The sequence below is a fragment of the Drosophila busckii genome, chromosome 2L, assembly GCF_011750605.1.
Source record: "Drosophila busckii strain San Diego stock center, stock number 13000-0081.31 chromosome 2L, ASM1175060v1, whole genome shotgun sequence".
In the NCBI taxonomy this organism is placed as follows: Eukaryota; Metazoa; Arthropoda; class Insecta; order Diptera; family Drosophilidae; genus Drosophila; species Drosophila busckii.
Window position 1 is genome coordinate 2,933,927 of NC_046604.1, and position 16,520 is coordinate 2,950,446.

General features: G+C 34.1%; 1 long non-coding RNA gene across 1 annotated transcript; it reads right to left on the reverse strand.

Annotated features, from left to right (window-relative positions):
- Window positions 1–1,149: 1,149 nt before the first annotated feature.
- On the reverse strand, window positions 1,150–1,544 carry LOC108606384. Its single transcript, XR_001915448.2, has 2 exons — window positions 1,278–1,544; window positions 1,150–1,219 (listed from the first exon to the last, which is right to left on the reverse strand). It is a non-coding gene; the product is annotated as an uncharacterized LOC108606384 (long non-coding RNA).
- Between the last annotated feature and the right edge of the window lie 14,976 nt (window positions 1,545–16,520).

The window sequence follows — 16,520 nt, forward strand, 5'->3', positions numbered from 1 at the left end:
GCTATTAAAATGATGCAAAGAATCAGCAAAAAAAAAACACAAAAAAGAAACACAAACAATTTTGCAGTTAATTGAAAGAAATAGCAAAAGAAAATGGCTGCAAATTGTTTTTAATTTTCAATATAAAATATATATGCATATAGTTTTTTTTTTATTTATTATATTATTTTTCTTTAGCTTCATCGAAAACAATTTGATATTAAATTTTGTTATATATATTTAATTATTTTTTTGTTTTAGCACTGCATTTTTTATTTTTATTATTTATTTATCATAATTTTTATTTTCTTCGCCAGCAAATACATAAGGAATTGTATACAACATAAACAACATTTATGAATATTGATTTTTTATAATTATTATACATATTCATTATCTTCGGCAGCGTCTTTAGTAATCAAACAAGCTACTGATAAGCGCATACTGAAAGTGGAAGCTGAACTTCTGAAATTAAAACTTCAGCATATTCATTTATTTTGCACTTCAAAACATTTTTATTTATTTTTTTTCTTTTTTTACAAATTTATGCTTTTTAAATTCAATTTACATTCCAGTATTAGCTTTTTACTTTTAACATTTAATTTTCTTTGGGTCGTGTCATCATCTGCACGAATTTTAATGGTTTCTTATGCCATTGCCGCCATTCGATTAAATATTTTTAGTTTTATTTTTATTGTAAATAAATACTGCAGATTCAATTCAAGCAAAGTCAAAATGTTGTATTTTCTTTGTTTATTTTTTACTATGAAATTAAAATAAAATTGAACCTAGTGAACGCTTTTTTATTCTTTTCTATTATATATTTAAATCATTTATTTGCACATGACCTACCAGAATATCAGTTGCCGAATTGGGCTGCATAAATGTTTAGCTGATAGCACAGAATACGAAATGTTCATATTGAATTTCAAGAGCGGAGCTTATAATAAATTGAATTTAAGTCATGAAGCTTATCAATTGATCTTTGACATGCATTAATATTTTTAGCTTAAACCAGCAGACAATTGTTATTTTTTTAAATCTGAAGCTACAACTTGCAAAAGTTTATTTATTTCATTTGCATAATTATATTTGACATTTATTTAGAAACATTTTTATTTACTTCTTGGTGGGTCTTATCATCATTTGCACGAATTTCAGTGGTTTTAAATGCCATTCCCCCCATACGATTGACTGATAATGGGCTTCATAAGTGTTCATATAAACTCCATTAAGGTTACTATATAAATAAATATAATTTAGCAGTTTGTATATTTCCAAAAGTCATTTATACTTACCACAAAGAACATCTATTAAACCACCAACCACTCGCGTAAAAAGCAGCACAATTAAAATTAAAGGCTTTATTATTATCCCGCTCTGGGGTTGAGAATTTCATATTCTTAGCGTCACCTCCAAGTCCATCTCTGCTATCGAGTGCGTTTCCAGCATTTCCAGAATATTCACCCACACTTAATAGTTTGTAAGATTGCGCTTCATTCCCGACTGAGAAATTACTATAGTGGGCATATCGTTTTTCGTTCTTGAAATCCTCCAGCTGTATGTAGAGCTCGTGTGGCCGAAGCTTCGTCATCAGGTGCAGCCTCTCCAGGCCGAGCCAAAAGTTACCACGCATGTCCCCAAATCCATTTCTGTACTCCTCCCATGTTCGATTGAAGCTCACAGAGTCATCCACTCTGCGTTGAATGACAGCCCATCCCGGGCCAGCGAACTTTGAATCACAGGGCACCTGGAAGGCTTCCGCACCTGGTACACGTAACGTTTGAATATCAACACCAAAAGTTACACACCTAGTCTGTTCAGTTGGATTGATCCACATTTGTTTATTGCAATCGATATTATTCGTAGCTTTAAGTGTTGTGATAGTTGTCTGCAGTTTATGAATTTTAGTTAGAACCCTTTCAAGCTCCCCTTCTGTAGTGCCAGATAGAGAAGCGCATTCTCTCAAAGCTCCCGGATTAGCTTGTAGATTTTTTATTGTGCTTTTCATCTGATCAATCTTAGCTTTATATTCAACTAATTCTTTCTGGATGTCTTCCCTTTGATTTTTACAATCCTATGAATAGCAATAAACATAAGTTTAAACTAAATAAATAGTTCACTTGCTTACCACTTCACTATCAACTGCTGAATTAAATTTCACATAAAGCAGCAAAAACACAAATGATAAGAAACACTTTAATATATTCATGTTGAATTATACAAGCGAACTGAATTTAAATATTGAAGATCACAAAGCTTATATAGTTGATGTGGTGAAAGCACAAGTCAGAATTTGCGCAAATGATTATCAATTTATTTATTTATTAAGAAATGTTCTCTGACTTGAACCTGAGACAAATATAAGATTAGAGCAATACATTTAGGAGACTGGTTAGCTCAAGGCCTTTTCTAATATCAAATTATATAGAAAATACTTAGTACATTAGGGTGTGTTGATATTATAGGTGAATACAATTGGCAAAATTATAAGAATAAATTCCATACAAACCAGGGTTCTCAAATAAACATTAATTCAAATCAAGTTGATCTTAAAGACAATAGGGTCGACCCCACCCTAATGTACATAATAATCTGCTTTCTTTATTTTTTAAAGTCCCTGCAGTTTTTGCTTCGACAACTTGCATACAAAGTTTAGCTCATATTCCATCTGAATAATAAAAATGTTTAAAATCAGTACCTTATGCATATAGATTTTGATTTAGCAGGAAGCGCCAAACATTATTATTGATTTACAATGATTTTTATAAACTTTGCTATGATGCTAAATCCAATGGGCCTGTTTATGAAAAAATGTTAAAATTTATGTTTGTTTCTAATTTAAATTACAACATATTCTTTAATTTTTTTACACTTTGCAACAACATTTTTTATTTATCATTTATATTTTGTTTTCTGTGAAGTAAAAATTGTAACAATATTTATGGTTTTTTTTATGTTCAATGTAGATTTAATTATTTTATTTTATTTAATTTGACAACTTTTTTTACTTATCATTCATATAGAAACATTTTGATTTACTTATTTTAGGGTCGTATCATCATTTGCACGAATTTCAGTGGTATTAAATTCCATCCCCGCCATCCGATTAAGTGATAGTCTTCATCAGTTTTAGTGTCCCCATAAACTCCATTAAGGTTACTATACAAATAAATATAATTACCAGTTTGTAAAACTTTTAAAGTCATTTATACTTACCACTGAAAACATCTATTAAACCACCAACCACTCGAATATATAACAGCACAATTCCTATTATAATTATCATTATCCCGTTTTTGGGTTGAGAATTTTATATTCTGATGATAACTTAATGCATCTCCAGCATTTCCAGAATAATCACCCAAAGTTAACAGTTCGTAAGATTGTGCCTCATTCCCAATTGTGAAATCGCTATAGCGGGCATATCGTGTTTCATTCTGGAAATTCTCCAGCTGTATGTAGAGCTCGTGTCGCCGTAACTTCGTCATCAGATGAAGTTTCTCTAGTCCGAGCCAAAAGTTACCGCGCAGGTCACCAAATCCATTTGTGTACTCCTCCCAGGTTCGATTGAAATTGACGGAGTCATCCACTCTGCGTTGAATGACAGTCCATCCCTCGCCAGCGAACTTGTAATCACAGGGCGCCTGGAAGGCTTCCGTACCAGGTACACGTAACGTTTGAATATCATTGCCAAACGATACACAGCTCGTGGGTTCAGTTAGATTAGTATTCGTATCTTTAAGTGTCGTGATTCGTGTCTTCAGTTTATGAATTTTATCTAGCACCCTTTCAAGTTCCTCTTCTGTAATTCGAGATAGAGAAGCGCATTTTCTTAAAGCTCCAGCATTAGCTTGAAAATTTTTTATTGTGCTTTCCATCAGTTCAATCTTATTTTCATATTCAACTAATTCTTTCTGGATGTCTTCACTTTTACTTTTACCATCCTATGAATAGCAAAAACATAAGTCAAAAATAAATAAACAATTGAGTTGCTTACCAATTCACTATCAACAGCTGAATTAAATTTCACATAAAGCAGCAAAAACATAAATGATAAGAAACACTTTAATATATTCATGTTGAATTAATAAAACAAACTGAATTTAAATTTTGAAGACTGTTTAGCTTTTATAGTTGTTTGATTTTTGCACGAATAAATATTTGTACATAAATGAAAGCATAATCGTATTATCAGCATCATTCTATAATGTTTATATATATATATTTTGAAATATGATAATCAATGCTCGTGTTTTTTATTCTACGTTATCTTGCGAAAAATATATAATTAATATTAGTTTTTTATACACTTGAGTTTTATTAAATTTTATTATTAATTATTACCATTCTATATGCTATTAATTAAATAATATTTTAGTTTTTATTTTATTGTTACAATATTATTTTTTTGTATACAATAACTATATAAATTTATTTATCTATTTATAACTATTGCATGTTCATTAATCAACATTTATAAGGCTTAAGCTAAGGCCATCAAAATATTGGCAACATTTTTATTTATGAAAAATGTTTTGATATTTTTTTTATTATTTTGCACATTGATGTGACCTTAGCATGTGCAAGATTTATGAACATAATAATTACAAATTTGTTAATTGATTTATTGTCGAATGCATAAACACCTTTGGCTTAATTTAAGCCGGCTTTAAATACCGGTTAGCACAGTGGGCATGGCGCAGCAAAAAACAAAAACAAAAAAAAAAACAAAAAGCAAAATACAGAATTTATGCATTAAGCTAAGGAGCAGCCCCAACAACCTGTGAGCCAAAGCAATCAGCTCGAGACATTGCCACATGTATGTGCTTTGATGTCCTGACACACACACACAAATGCATAGACTGGCAGGCAAACCGTTTATTATATAGAAGTCAGCTCGTCAGGTGAGCCAAAAGCGAAGCAGCAAACGACCCGCAGGCAAAAAGACGCAAATTAATTATTAATCAACGAAACGCAGCCAAAAGCCAAAAGGGAGTTGCAAGTTGCCAAAGCAGAAGGTGGGATCGCCGAAGCGATCAACTCCAGTTGAGTGCGCGACTCGCGACTCGCGACTGATTTATGCCCCAGCAACCGCCAAAGCTAACGAATCGCACATTCTGACATTGTGTGCCAAGATGGACGATGCGAGTATAAACACACACACACACACACACACACACATATATAGCCAAAGCAATGTGCAATCAAGCCATGCACTGCAAGAAATTTTAGTTGCCTATGTACAGTTGTGTTTTTTTGCAAGAGCAGCGCAGCATTAACTTAGATTATTATCGATAATAATTTGGCTAGTTGTTCGCTAGCGCATTTTTTATTTAAAATTAAATATGTAGAGACAGAAAATCACTAAACCGCCATCAATTTGCTACATAAAAATGTTTGTTTTATATTTTTGGCATTCATTCATTATCAGTTGTTGATTTTGCTTGAGCAAAAATGTTGACATAATTTGCTATCTGTGTTTGCACAATCATAAATATTTATATTATATATTTATATGAAAATAATATATATAAATAATTAAATTTATTTATAAACGCATTTTAAATGAAAATGCAGCATATAACTAATATCTAAGTATTTTTTATCTCTTTTATTTAAAGATAAATATTAAAGTTAACTATTCATTTGCAAATTATTTTATATATAATATAATATATTAAAATAATATTTTTGATTATCTTTAAATAACCATTAAATAATCAGTTTTTTTATAAAACAATTTTTTTTGTTGTTTTCAAAACAATTAGCATTTCTAATTACGTGATTTATACATTTATTTTATTGAAATCACTGCTAGTGTTTATCACATTTTGAATCAAAAGCATAAATTTATTTTTTTTATATGGGAAATTATATTTGCTTCTTTATTTCTTCTTTATTCTTTATTTCTTAAAGAATTTAGAATTTTTAATTTAATAAATGGCTTGCAATTGTTATTTGAAATTTAATTAAGTTAACATTATACAATATATTATTATTATTTTTCTTTGTGGCTATTATTATTATATTAAATAATCTTTTCTTATTAACTGTGTTTAACAAATATTTATTTTATATATATATTTATGTAATTTTTATTACTATTGTACTTTATTTATTTTTTATTAAATTTATTAAGTGACAGAACTGTACTCGAAGTTTCTTTCAGTGCATGACAATGTAAAACGAAACTGCTGCTGCTGCTGCTGCAGATCGGCTGCTGTTGTTGTTGTTGTTGTTGTTATTGCTTGTGTGTGCCTAGAGGTCGCTTGGTGAGGTTTCCACCCATATCAGTCAGGCCCTGAGTACGTCACTCAGTCAGGCCCAAGCCAGAGAATCTCTCTCTCTCTCTCTCTCTCTCTCTCTGTATGTCTGTCCAATTGTCTGGCTGCTGCACATGCAACATGGGCACTGGTCTCGCCTCCTGGCCTGCTGCAGGATCAGCATGCGATGCTCAGCAGATACCTGTCGTCGTTGTCGTGGCCCCCGCTTTACCGCCTAGAAACCCAAAGCGAGAATGCGAATCAGAAATGCCAGAATTGAAATCGCATTTTAAATCATCTCCTGGTGCTCTCTCTCTCTCTCTCGGTTGCGTCTGGCGGCGCGCACATGATTCACAGTCACAATCGCCTCAAATCTCGAATAACAAATCGCATAATTACGGGGCCCATGCAGCCTGTGCTCGATCCGGTCCGGTTCGGTCCGCAGCAAGTGAAGCTTTGGACGTTTGAGTCGGGCCTTAAGCTTTTGGCGCGATGGCAATGGCGATGGCGATGGCGCAGATATGAAATATTTTAGCTAAATGGCAGCCAAAGAAATAAAAATGTGGGATTGAAGCGTATAAATCAACGCCGTGCTCACCACAGAGCCCCCAGAGTCAAGTCCGTCAGGCGAAGAACTCCTCGCTCTGTCTCTGCCTCTGTCTCTTGCTCGCCTCACAGTTGGTGCTTGGCTTGACTGCTGGCTGCTTCATTAATATGTATGTGAATGTGAGGCATAAAATCAACCTGAGGCGATAAATTGAAACGATTCCGCAGTGAACACGCAATTAGTTCTAGTCGCATTGGAAAAATAACAAAAAAAAAAAAAAAAGAAGCAAAACTAAAAACAAGCAAACTATAGAACATAAAATTGCAGTTTGGACATTTGAGAAATCGTTTTGATTTGCTGCGATTATGCAAAGTGTTGGCAATTTTTCTATATAGATTATAGCATGTAAGCAATATTTATGTTAATGACTGTAAAAAGCGCAAAATTTAATTTAATTTTAATTGTTTTAGTGCTTGCATGTTGTTTGTATAGCTTTAAATAACTCAAACGCTGCGCTGTTATCTTAACATTGACACTCAATGTAAAAGCGCTCAAATATGCGCTCAATTTTCGAACTACTCTCGCGCGCTCTTTGTCGTCATTCGAAGTGCGCGCAGCTGTTGAGCTAACACGCGTTGTTGTCGGAAAGTGCGCTGTGTGCCAAATAAATGCAAAAATTTATGTTTTTAAACATTAAAAGCAAGTGCAAGTGCAGTTTGCATAAATATTATTGAACTGAAGTGCTAAAGTAAGTGTTTAATGCAAACAGAAGTGTGTTTAATACAAAAAACAATGCTACTTGGCAATCAGCATAGCAGCAACAGTGCTGGCAACGTTGGAGAGCCAAGTACACTGAACAATAGCCAAAAGTAGCTATAAACAGCTATAAGCGCAGTGCTGTAAGTTAAACAAACATTTTATATTGTTATATATATAATTGCATTTACATTTGACTGTTTTATTTCATTTCATAATTATATTTTGTTATTATCAGCAACACACGCTTGTTGCGATGCTAGCGCTGCCAGTGCTAACAGCTGTTTTATGTTTGCCGCTCACTCTTCGAAAGCGTGAGAGCGAGAGCGTGCTGCGCTAAGAGCGCGTTTACTTGCTTGTGTGTGTGTGTGTTTGAGTCGAAATTCGAATTCGCTCTGTCTTTTCTTTGCGGCAATGTTAATTTGAATTTTAACGGGCGCTCTTAACATAGCAAAATTGTTTGGTTGGCGCTATTTAATATTTTTAAGTAGTTGCTTATTCGCATACATATGTTTATAATTATGTATCATAATCAGCTGATGAATACTGATTTTAATTATTAAATATAAACTATGAACCAAAATTATAGCAAAAATGATTTTAAATTAATTGAATTAAATATTTATATAAAGTATAATATTATATAAGCTTTTATATTGGCAGTGTTAGACAGGTGCCAAAGAATTGCAATTAATACTTGAGACTTTAATAGCTAAATTAAACACTAACTACAATGCAGCGCATCTTTCTGTTTAACAAAACTTGTTTTTCTTTTGGCTGCTATTTTTCCCCAGCAATTCGCTACAAGGGCGGAGCAGTCAAGCCAAAGAAGAGAAAAGCAAAGTAGCGAGCATTTCGCTCTCGCTCTCGCAGCAGCAGCATTCATGCTCATCCGCCTGTCAATCAATCACCTGTCAAGTGGGCAACGCTCTCACTGGTCCAATATGCACACACAGCCAAGCACAGTCGCACATATACATGCATGTATGTATATTTGTTTATGTGGTGGTGGTGGTTGAAGGCCAATGGCTGGCAGTTCGAATCGAAACAAATGCGCTATTCGAAACGCGATTACGCATAAGCTTGAGATAAGCACTTTAAAATTATTTTAAATATACCACAAACATATTTAAATGATATTTATATTTCATTCTACTGTCATACATTTAGTATAAAATTTTAAATTAAACTTAAAGCATTTTTAATATACATATAGAAACGAACAAAGTAATTGCATAATATCCAATGCATTTTGAATACATATTATAATTTTTCGAAATGCTTAAAAGCCTTAAACTGATTATACAAATTTTGAATATTAAGTATTTATTAATAATTAATTTAGTACTATATAAATATTTAATGCCTTTAAAAACACTACAATCTCGCTTGATTTTATAGCTATTCGAATTACGCATAAACATTGAACTAACTACAACTATATTTTTTATTAATTTAAACAGTGCCTATATATTTAATGCCATATCTCAATGCTAATTGCAACAATCGATAGAATGACACACAGGTCTCTTTTATATTTTGATGCCAGGGATGCGACATTTGTTGTTTTCCCAAAACTCATTTGAACAATTTTTGCAATTTTAATCAGCTTTATCTTTATGTGATGGCTGCCAACAGTGACTCCCTTGGCCATCGCCGCTGAATTGTTGTCCTGTAGCAAGGCTACGGCTGTTGCCTGCCTGCCTGTCATAAATCTATCACTTTTAATGGCCGCCTCAGCGCTGCACATAATTTTATGTATTTTATGCTGCAAATGGTAGCCAAAACGCACACAAACACAAATCAGCAGCAGCAGCAGCAGCAGCCAACCCTCGCTCCACCCAACCACACACCCTCGGAGCAGCGTTGGCGGCCGCCGTCATCCCCGCACGAATTTCACGCACATCTCAGAAGACTCACAAATTTCATAAAGTGGCAATTCAATCAATCAATTTTGACAGTTTGGCCAAAGCCAAACCACCCCCATGCCTGTTGGATGGGTGGGGTGCTGGGTGCTGTCGGGGCGTCTTGTTCTCCAATTGCTTGGCCCAGGCCATTTTACCGTTATGCTCACGTACACAATCACACAACTCAACTGATTTGCCGAGCCGAGTCTTCCAGCCAAGAAAAGTCTGCATAAATTTTTACGCCTCACCCTCTCGCATCGCCGCAGCTGGGCGCCAAGTTTGTCTGCAAGGCGAAAGTCCTTTTGGTCCTGGCAGTCAGTCAGTCAGTGTTGGTAAGATAGCTGGCAGGACATAGGACAACGCTGCTGCCAGTTGGCAGTTTAAATATTTTTTAATTGCCTTTCGTGGCATTTCGCCCTAACTCCCCACCCCCCACCCCACACTCCAACACAAAGCAACTGCAAAGTAAAAGAAGCAACACCCATTAAGCCACCCTCTTAGCAAATAACACCCTTTTTATTTGTGGGCCATCAGTTTTTGTTTTTATTCTGTTATTATCCTTATTTATTTGTGTTTCGCTTCTGTTTCATTGCACGTTGCTTAGACCCGCACAGGCTTTTCAATAAATTCCCCAAAAAGAAAAAATAAACGCCCACGCTTAAGTGTAGACAATGGCACAAGTCTTTGTTGTATAAATGTGACGTAAAACTGAAGAGCGAAAAGTAAAAGATGAAGTCTAAGACGGTACGAATATCAAAAGAGGTTATAACTCGAAAAAGCGTCGATAGAATAATTGACAATTTCGAAAATTTAATACGTTCTTTGGATTAAGAATAGTCTCAAATCTTTTCTATGATTAAGAGACAAGGTCAGTGAAGCGTCAAAATTGGACACATTCGAAGATTTTACGAACAGAAATATTGTTAACTTTGGATTCAAGCTAATCTATGATATGATTCGATAAAAGAGATATAATAGAAAAAGCGTCCAAAAAGTTATCAATAGAGTTTCTAATATTTGTCTAACAATCCTTGAAGAATTGAAAGACTTTAGGAACGAAAAAATATTGTGAATTTAGAATGAAAAATAACTCCAGTTATTCTTAATTCCAAATTCACAATATTTTATATATATTATATATATCATATCATATTATATGATCTATGATATCAATAGAATACATTTTATTTCAAATGGAATTATCCAAATGGAGGAATTGGAAAATATTTTATTTGAATTGATTTTTAATATTAAGATTAAGATAATGAATTATTCAACATTATAGCTAAGACTTTTTTATATATTGTGTTATCTTAAATATTTGAATTTTTTTGCTTTTGTAAGCTCAGGCAAACACTTGTCGAAACTTTATGATGCGAATTTAAGCAGCGATTGAGCGTAAAATCGATAATTTTAAGCCTGTGTCGTGGCGAAACAGGTGTCCTTGAAGCTGCTGCTTTCTCGCTTTCGCTCTCTCTTTTTCACTTTGCGTTGAAGCCAATTTGCCTGTTAAATAGAACTGAGCATAGAAGCTTATTAAAATAGATGACTTAAATTAAGCAGCAAAGCAAATGAACAGCAAAAGCATTGGGCATAAGCTCAGGTAACTGTGCGGGGAGAGAGGTTGGGGCAATTACTAAATGATTGAATGGTAATTTCAGCAAGAAAACTTGCACGCCTATTGTTGTTGTTGTTGTACGAGTTGAGTTGAGTTAAGTTGAGTGGGTGGCTGAATGGGTGGGCCAGAGTTTATGCCTGGCATAAATTCCCATTATTTATGGGGCAGTAACTGTTTGTGATATTTTATTTCGCGCAAGGATGGCAACGGATAATTTGCACCCAAGCCAAGGCTCCAACTTAACAAAGAAAAAGCGTCGTGAATGTTTGGAATTAATTGCTCTACACCCCCAAGCAGCACCCCAGCACCCAGCAAATCACATACAGAAAAAAAACAAAAAAAAAAAAAATTGTTTTAATTAATAAATTGAATGTATGCGCAAAATTGAAAGGATTTTTGCTCAATGTGGCTCAATGAGCTTGAGTTGTTCTTGTTCTTGTTCTTGTTGTTGTTGTTGTTGTTGGCGCATTCATCTTGAACTCTCATTTGCAGGCAACGCTCATTTTGTATGCAAATGATTTATGCCAAAAAGTGCTTGGCAGCTCTGGCAGCAAAACTGGATTAGATTGGAGGCCACCACCCCACAGCCAAAAATCCCAAACACGAGGTAAACAAATCCACACACCCAACCCACTGGCAGTGAAACTTTGAGGTCGTCGCCTACGATTTAGCGGCGCGGCACGGTCTGAAGCGCTTTTTAAAATATTTACTTAACATCCTATTATCCTTGCAACGCAATGTGACGCTGACGAGGCGGACGACCCTCGCTTGTATCAACATTAAAACGATAAACTCGCCACACAGCGTTGCGCAGAGCAGAAAGAAAGAAAAAAATGCAAAAAGGACGAAGGACACGTCTTGTCTGTCACACCAAAATGTCACCGCGGGGTGAAATACTGGCAAGAACAAAAATGCAAACAACAAAGCGGATCAAGTCACAACGACTTGCAAATACTCTACACTGAATCTTAAATTTAAATTTAAAAGAACAAATAAGCTTGTTTTCATTGTAATAAAAAATAAATAATTTAAATATTAAATGCATTAACAGCAAGCTTGTTTAAATTAAACTAACAATTGTAAATAAAATAAATTAATTAAAATTATTAAATGCCAAGCCTTAAGGTAAAGACTTTTAAACTTGCAACTTGCTAAACAAAAATATAAATAAAAGTATGTTCAAGTCGCTTAACAAAATGTAAAACAAAAGCGTGTGCAAGCAGGACGGCAATAAGGACGAAACTGTAGCGCAGCTGCGAGCGTTAGAGCGAGACAGCGCGCGCTTGAGCTTCTTAGTTGCGGCTGCGAGAGCGAGTGAGAATTATGTCAAGCGTGTGAGTGATTTATGGCGCAGCAAGTGACGAGGACGAACCAGAATTCTTCAGGATAATGCCGACATAACGAGATTGTTTTATGTACACATTTTGGCTTCGTTTGCGACATTTTTGTTGTGTCGCCTCCAGGGGAAGCGACAACGCTTGGCATCCGCTCTATGTGTGTGTGTGTGCGTGTGTGTGTGCTACATAAAATGCCTTGTTAGCTATACAGTTATGCGGGAGGACCCTCCTCACACACACAGCGACAGAGACAAACTGTGCGCTAGTGTGTGTCTGTGTCTGTTATCTGTTTGCATAATGTCCTTGTGTGTGTGTTTGCTGCTTATGCCCAAAGGACCTTCAATCAAATACGTAATCCTTATTCAGTGCGTTAATGAGCTTCACATTAATTTGTCACCTAAAATGGCGCACCTGACAATTCGCTCTCGCTCGCCCACTCCACTTGCTCTTTCTGTGTATGTGTGTGTGTGTGCTGACATTCGTTGAAGGTCCTTAAAATGATTTGTTTAGCAAATCTTACAACACGTAGGACTTTCCATTTGATATATGCTTTGTAGTTCGGCTGCTATTTATAATTCGAAATGATGAAAGCAACAAGAATTGCATAATTAGAAATTAGACTGGCATTATCTTATAAATAATATATACCAAGTACTGCTGTTCAAGGTGCTGTAGTCCTTTTAGCGTTTGTGTTTTATGTTAAAACAATAATTCTGGTTTAACTTTTGGATTCACTTTAGTTCTTAGACCAATTACATCAAAAAATGTACAGAGAGTCTTTTAAGTTAGTCAAAGTTGTGCATAACCAGCACTAGATGGCGTGTGTGTTATCATGCTAACGAGTTGAATTGACTTAGACAATTCTGTCTGTATGAGCGCCTTGATGTCAGCAAGTTTAAGCGCTAGAGACATCACATTTCGTCCATTGGTCCGTATATATCCTAAGTTTATTTTAGCATTTTTATATTTGCCCTTCTACCATTTTTATTTTTATTTATATGCCTAATGTTAACCTTGCTTATGTTCGCCTCTTCTACCGAGTCTCGTAATGTCGAATGAAACCGATTTATGGCAAACAATTTATATCTTTATTATTTAATTGCTCTAATTAAATTAGTAAATAACAACAAAATTATTTAAAGTAATTTTTATATTGCACACATTATTAACTGTCAATTAATTTTATTTATTCGCACATTTTAGAGCTCATAGTTTATCAGCTAATGTAAGAGTTTGAATTGCTTTATGCATTTTCTTCACATTCAATTAAAATTCCATGGTAATGCTACAATTCGATTTGCGCCCACTGTATGTGTAAAATTCTTTTTGTTAATTTGCCCTTATTGCTCTTCGGTTCGGGGCCAAAATAAACAAAAGTAGCAAAACAAAAACAAATTCATTTGTTAAGTGCACAATTTACGATTCATTTTTGCAATTATAAGCCATAGAGATTCATGATTCATATTTACATACAACTGTACGCTGTGTGTGTGTGTATGTCTAATATATATTCTTCATAATTTCTAATTCCAGCTAAAAATAATTCTAAACATTAAGTAGAAATTATTTGAAAAACTTTTGCCCAAAAATTTACAACTAAACGAAACTCCCAGCACACTCCGAGCTCTCCAGACTGACGTCGATACAAACAAATTCTCATTAATGGCGCACAAAGTCTGCTTAAGAGAGCGTGGGGCAGTGGGTGGTTGGGTGGCTGGCTGGATGAAATGGTACCCAAGAGCGAGAGCCGTACCCAGCGATTTGTGTGAGGCATGTAAATGAGTCGGCTTTTGGGTTATGACTCGAATTGTTAGGGCGTTCTTTCGGTTTGATATACTGTCTGGCAAGCGGTGTTAGAGGTCTCTGGCTTGGGTGGTTTGGGCTGGCGCAAAATATGATTTTGACAGAAAACAACAAAACAAAATCCATAATTCAGGATAAAAACATAATTCCACAGGCAGCAGCCCCGACAATGCCGCACAGATGCAAAAGAAAAAGGAGCAGTCTGCATGAAAAGCGTTAAACCAAAAAAAAAAAAAATCTTATTTATATAAATAACGTTAGCGTGTTGTTGTTGCTGTTGTTGTTGTTGTTGGGCAAATGAGCAGCAGCGTTGTTCGTTAGCGCGTTACAGTTATTTATTAAATCCCTTTACGCATTTTCATAATAATTTTTACAACAAACATTTTAAATGCAAAGCAACAGCAACGCGTAGACTTGATTCATGTGTCACTCTCACTCGCTCTCACTCTCTCTCACTCTCTCTCTCTTTCTCTCTTTGTCGCTTACTGTGTTTGATTAAACTTTTATGCAAGGCGCATTGCGCAAAAGAGAAAACAAACAAACAAGACAAGGCACTCATCATAAACATTGAAAATGCCTCGTGTATTAAATTTCTGCTGGCAGCAGCAACAAAATGAATCATTAGCTTCTTACTTCTTACAATAAAATTCAGTATGAAAATTAAATATAATAATTATAGAATTATATATAAATTCTAATTCAAGTTCTTTATAGCAGCAGCTGCTTGGAAGTTTTATTTAATAATAATTTTCAACATATATATACATGTTATTAACATTAATAATGTGCCATTTATATTAATTTGTATACTTCGTGCATAAAATAATTTTAAAAAATATATAAAATATAAATCAAATATTGAGACATGTAGAAAAATATTTCTTTATTTAGCTTAAGATTGCTTTAAACTCGTTTTAAAAACAAATTTAGCATAACTTGCTTATCAAACTACAATTGCTTTAAAATTTATTATAAAATTTAAAATATAAAATAAAAGCAAAACATTAAAAAAATTATCCTCCATATAAAATCATATGCTTAGATATATAAAAAAATATATTTGTTATTAAGCAAATTATTAAAAACAATTCTAACTTGAAAACATTGTTCAAAATTTTTTTCTTAATAAAAAATATTAAAAATATTATTTTAATACAATAATTAATATTTTTGAGTTTTTTGATCAAAGAATAAATTTACTCTACAAGATTTGCTTTAAAATTGAGTTTAAATTTTGAAATATAAAAAAAAAACATTTGAATATGTTCAAAGCAACAGAAACTTATTTGAATTGAATGGTTTAAATTAAAATAAAATATATATACTTTAGTATATACTTTGTCGAACTTAACAATTGCGCACAAATAATTTTTGGAAGCTATTTATTAGTCAAAAAAAATATATCGGCATGAAAATATATATTTTAAACAATTGTTGCCTATGTAAATACATTTATTTTCAATTTCAATAAATACTTTTAAATTGAAATTTAAATATTTTTTGCTATAATTTCCTTTTTTTATCGACTGTTCATAGTTGACATTAAATAAATAAATATTTTCTCTTTATATATCGCTAATCAACCCAAACTATAATTAACAGAATTTAGCCTTTTGTATCAGAAATGAAAATTCTAAAGTCTGTAACAAAGGATATTGTATGCAATTTTTTTTATTTATCAATAATTAAATTGTATGCTAACTTGGACGTTTACACTAAAGTGTCTCATCGTCTATTGGTGAGTGCGCTGTAGCATAAAATGAGATGAGCTCCTGGGGCAGTAGATTGTTTGGAGTGAAAATGAAAATGACAGCATGAAAAATAATTCTAATCTCTTCTCATGAATATTCCTTTTACATTTTCATTTTGCAAAGAGCAGCAGCAGCCAGTCAGCGTAAAGCATCAGCAAAAAGGACAACAGAGAGACGATTAGGGAGGGGCTGGGGCTGGGCTTGGGGCTGGGGGGCAGGTTAAGTAAGCTAAAGAAATACGATGGCGTCATGGAGGCAGTCGGACGACCAGTCAGGCTAAGTAGTACTACAATGGAACTTTGGCTGCCACTCTCTCTCTCTCTCTCTCTCTCTTGCTCTCACTCTCTGTAGCGTTTGTTATTTTATTTTATTTGCGCTTTGCGACATTACCAAGGCTCTTGTGTCCTGTGTTGTTGGCCAGTAACGGTCACTGATGGGCACTAGTCGTTCAAGTGGCAGCCAGAGTTGCCAAGCTTGCCATCGAAATTATAAACTTGGCTGCTAAAGAAGGTTAAGTGATAAATTAACGCCGCTGTTCTTTTGCTCTACACTTCGC